The following is a 6,035-nucleotide window of genomic DNA, read 5'->3' on the forward strand; positions in this document are numbered from 1 at the left end:
AAACTATTGATAAAAAACTTAAGATAAATAGGATTATTTTTATTTATCAGAATACAAAAGGGGAAAAAAAACACAAAAATAAACTAAATACTTAAAAAAAAAAACGCTGATTACACAGCTGTTAAAAGAAGCATCTTTATTGTCTTTTAATATTATTATCTTTTTTTAAATAATTTACTTAATGACAAAAATTTCTTTAGTTAAGGTATTAGTACAATCCTTAAACTACATGAAGTCATATTATCTCTAAATGTCTGAATGTACACATTGAATAACACAAGAGTTACTTAGTACAAAGCGCAGATATAATTGTTTCTATTAGCAATATATATATAAATATATATATATATATATATATATATATATATATATATATATATATATATATATATATATATATATATATATATATATAAATTAGTAAAAACACTTATCTAATTTTTGATTTCTTCAACACTGTGTTTCACCATCAGTAGGTTCATTAGGAAGAATTCTTCTTGATGAACCTACTGATGGTGAAACACAGTGTTGAAGAAATCAAAAATTAGATAAGTGTTTTTACTAATTTATTATTGCTCTGTTCTTTTAGAACATTGAGCACTCTGTTTGTAGAATACACTAACATAATTTATATATATATATATATATATATATATATATATATATATATATATATATATATATATATATATATATATATAAAATGTCTCTTAATCTAGAATTAAAGCATATATTCCATCTGCAAATATAAAGTGAGCCTTATCTATTCAACACTACATAAGCAATTCATAACACACAATAACTCAGCAATATGTTTTCTTGATTTGAAGATGTAAGTGTAGAAATAAAAATTTTAACAATCATTTAAAAAGGCAAACTTGAAATTAAAGTTACTGTTGCATTACAAGTGTGAAACAATAACTTTAATATTAAGAGTGATGCAGATGATTTATATTAAACACAACGTTGTTTGCAACTGACTCAGCTAAAGTATCAAATATTTTTTAACAAGAAAGCTGACATTACTCTAGCACTATATTTTATGCTGGCAAAAAAAGTCTGTTTTTTTAATACTGATTTTACAAATAATTGTGAGCTTTATTAAAATAAAAAAACTGATAATACAAAGATAAAAATTTTGTGTCTCCTAATAGTATTCTTAATAATATTCCATATGTTTTTTAAAAATGATTCTTTTTTTACAATATTAAGGACTTTAATGTTCAATAGTCTTGTGAAACTCCCAAATAATTTTTAAATAAATTTGTATAAATATATTGTCCATCATTGTAAGGTTGCATCTTTTTCTCTTATATATAAATACTACTATGTTCGCTGCTCAAGTGAACTTTCACTGCTTATTCTACCAACTAAACTCACATAACCTATCATTCAGCTAAGGAATATCCTAATACTGTAACTGGACCTTCATGCTTAAAAAACTTTTAATCATATCTTTTTCATAAACATCAGCAATTTGGAATTCTCTCTCACCACCTTGTTTTCCTTATTTTTACAATTTACAGTTTTTAACATAAAACTTTTGAGATAGCATAGAACTTTTTAACATAAAACATGTGTGGGATTTGTTTGAAATATATTATATATAATTATTTTTCTTACTATTTCCTGCTTTATTTTCAACATTCTTCAAAAACATGGTTGCATTATTAAGTTTGTAAACAAATTTGCATTGTATTTATCCTTTTTTTTTTACACTCGACTTCTGACATGTACCAATATATTATCCAGTGTGTTTAGAGATTATGCTATACATTTTAAAATGACATTCTGACATTAGACATTCTGAAATTTCCTTCGATTAGGCCGTTTTTTTCTTTTTCAATAAATAGTTATTGTCACATATTTTTATAATTATTGTCACATATATTATAAGTTATTGTCACAAATATTGTATTAGTGATGTATTGAATGCATTAAGGATGCAATGTTTATGAAAAAAAAAGAATTAAAAAAAGACAAACTGTTTCTGATACTATTTATCACCAAACAAAATGTCATGAAACATATTGACCTGCAATATTTAAACAAAGCCTTTGTTCAAAGAAAAAAACTTATGTAATTTCTGATTATATTAATCAGAAATTACATCTAAGAGTGCAATCTTAGGAAGAAGGAGAACAATAACAAAAGAAGAGAATACTAATAAAGTGAAGAGGTGCTAAGCGGAAGGAAACAAAAGAATGGTCAAAGGATTCAAACCTGATTTCACAACAAATAGGTGAATTAATGTGTATGTATACCCCCAAGCCAAGCATGTAACTGGAGTCTTTGCGAATTAAAAGGATAGTACTCATCAACACTGAGATCAGAAGAAGGAATAGCAGAATTTAAATTAGTTTCACTAAGAGCAAGCAAGTCTGGTGAATTTTGCAAGAGATCAGATTCAACTGATGGAAGGTTGCTTCACAGACCATGAATATTAGTAAAAGATATATTAAAACAGTTAGGTGGTGGATATGGTTTTTTATGTTTAATATTTTGCATTACTTTTGGCATAACTTTACATTAAAGAGAGCTTGACTCTTTATAGATAGAGTATAGCCTTAAAGCAATGAGCTATGAAATTTTCTCAGTTCTGTTAATAAACCCTAAGCTGTAACATAGGGCTCCTTATGTGGCCTCGACAATGCGCGCTAAAGGCATTAACAGAGACACCATTCTTGTGCAACATGGCAGTGTTAGTACTCTGATCATTTGCAGCTGATGATGAGATCAGCCCCTCTTAGAGTTACCACAGAGTTCGGGAAACCTTACTACCAGCCACTATCAAGGAGGCATAAGCAAAACCTATGTGAAGAGTCAAAAAGATCCAGCATTCATCACCCTAGGCAGGAAACAATGTAACACAAGTTTACATCTACATCAGCCTAACAGATGAAGAAGGATTCGAGACTGTTTAGTAGAATTATTCTGCTTACCCCTTAAGTCTTTGCCTATGACAGTAGCTGGATGCAGTTAATATCTGCCCGAGATGAGTACTTTTATTTAGATACTGTCCCTTGCCTTTACTTAACTAGTCCAATGGTTAAAGTTTATGAGTTGTGTGTGTTGGTAACGACAGCAAAAACAATCCATTGTCACAAGAATAGTCTATAAGTTTTAACCATTTTAACTAGCCATTTTTTGAGCTTCCTTGAAAAAAATTTAAATGATAAAAATTATTATACTAAAAATAACAACACTATTTATTCAACTTATTAAAATTTTATAAACTTAAAGTGTTAATTTAAGTTATATTTTGCCTCATATAGTTGGAACAATTCTGCCCTGCCAATCAGGAACACCTTAAGTGCAATAGAATTTTTTTAAGTTAGATGTTGAATAAGATTCATTAAAAGATTTAACACCTGCAATAAAATCAAGGAGGCCTTATAAAAAGTATATTTGGTCCTAAAATCAAAGCAAATAAAATAATATATTAGCAATTATCTAAATCTATTTTTTGCACTGGGGTGTACTGGATTAGCAGGACAGCCTTATTAAACTCAGTTTGAAAATAATTCCAACTATAAATTTATAAAATTGTTACTCATTAGATATATACTCAAATAAAAATTTGAGTATTTTGAATAGATTGATTGAAATTTTTTTATCATACATATGGTATCTATGGGTCTAAAACTAATAATAAATAACAAATATATTGATGTTTTATAGAGAGCTTTTCATTATTTTCAACATTTTCAGTATTTCGAATTTAATATTTATCTGTATCACTTGTTTTAATAAAAAAATTAATAAACAAATTTGGTAGGTAATTTGGTATTTTAGAGGAAATCAAACACAAAAAGACAGTTACAAAGCTTTACAAGATCTTGAAATTTCAGAATTTTCAACTCAGAAGCCTTTTTTATGGATATAAGAGTTATTTTTTACTTAAAATTAGAGCAAAATAACTATTTTTGAAAAGAACAAAATTATCAAATGTCAGAAAATGCAGAATGTAAAAATTAAAACTATTATTTATAAATGCATTGCATCATCTTCAAAGACAAAGTTTATAATGGCTTATCAGAAGGTGAGTGGAAAAAAAAAAGATAAGAAAACCAAACTTTTGTTTAAATTAAAAAACCAATCACATTTTTAAAACATCTAGGAAATATTAAAATATTGTTGTTTTATACAACATTTTACAGTAAAAATTATTTTTATTTAAATATATTATATATTATATTTATTTTATTTTTATTTAAATATATTATATATTATAATTTTTATATAAATATATTATAATTTATTATATTTGAAATAAAAGCTGTTTCATTGTCAGTATGAACAGAGTGTTAAAGAAATAAACTTTATAAAAGTTAGTAAATTTTATGATTTATAGAGTACCTACACCAAATTTATGATTCTTGGTTGTTTTTATAAAACTTATAATTTCATAAAATGATACCTCTAAAAAGCATGAATGCTTTTATATAAATAATATACATTATGTTTTCTATATTCCTTATGCATGAAACTTAATGTTATAAATATGTATTTTTGAATACTTTATTTTGTCTGACTTACTTACATACACACATATATACACACATACATACATATATACATATATACGTATATACATATATATATATATATATATATATATATATATATATATATATATATATATATATATATATGTATATATATATATATATATATATATATATATATATATATATATATATATATATATATATATATATATATATATATATATATATATATATATATAACCTCTGGAATTATGAAAAAGGAAGCAAAAGATTGGCAAAAAAATTTGATACAAAGGTCTTAAAATAAAACGTAGAAACAAGTTTAACAGTTATTTGCTGACCTCAAACACTTTTAGGTCGTCAGTTAGATCGGCATTGCCAAATGCCAACCCTAATTTCGAGGGATATATATATATATATATATATATATATATATATATATATTATATATATATATATATATATATATATATATATATATATATATATATATATATATATATATATATATATATATATATATATATATATATATATAACAAAAACGTAGCAGAATTGACAACTTTTCAATCTTGCTATAATATTATGGTTCAAAAATAATACTTCTCAAAAGAAGCAAAATTATATAAGCATTTCAATAATAAATACCATTTAATGTAAAAACATATCAAAAAGATATAATATAAAAAAATTTGCAAAATTTTCATTTTTTTATGCAGTAAATCTGAATTTTATTTTTTTAAGAAATAATTATTTTCTTACTGTAGTTGTTACCTGGTTAAAATAAAATTAAAGCATTCTCCAACTTAAAAAAACGTGTGGAGCATTTTCCAACTTAATTAAAATAACATGCAGAACAGTTGTGTTTTCTTGTTAAATAACAAAGTTGAAGATCTTATCCTACAATCAAAATCTATAATTTTTTTTGTGCCTTTATATAAGAATTTTTAAAACCACCTTTTTTTATTAAAATATTTTGTATAACAACTAAGTTTAGTGAAGCTTAATTGCTTCTAATGTTATTTTATTTATTACTAATATCTTATTTTTTCTATAATTTAATTATGTAGTTATTCTTATTTGTATCATTCATTCATATATATATATATATATATATATATATATATATATATATATATATATATATATATATATATATATATATATATATATATATATATATATATATACATATATATATATATATATATATATATATATATATATATATATATATATATATATATATATATATATACTTGGAATAATAATATTAGCAATAATAATAGTAATAGTAGCAACAATATATAAACATATATACAAATATGCATACACAGATGTCTCATTATTATATAACATAAACTAAAGAGAGTAACCATTAACTAAGCGATAAATTTTGTGAAGTTTGTAAATATCTGTATAAGTATTATAAAACAATTTCTAACTAATTTATATAAATGTGCATATATGCATATAAATTGTATATACATACATTATTATGCATATATGATATAGCATATGTAT

The sequence above is a fragment of the Hydra vulgaris genome, chromosome 12, assembly GCF_038396675.1.
Source record: "Hydra vulgaris chromosome 12, alternate assembly HydraT2T_AEP".
Taxonomy (NCBI): domain Eukaryota; kingdom Metazoa; phylum Cnidaria; class Hydrozoa; order Anthoathecata; family Hydridae; genus Hydra; species Hydra vulgaris.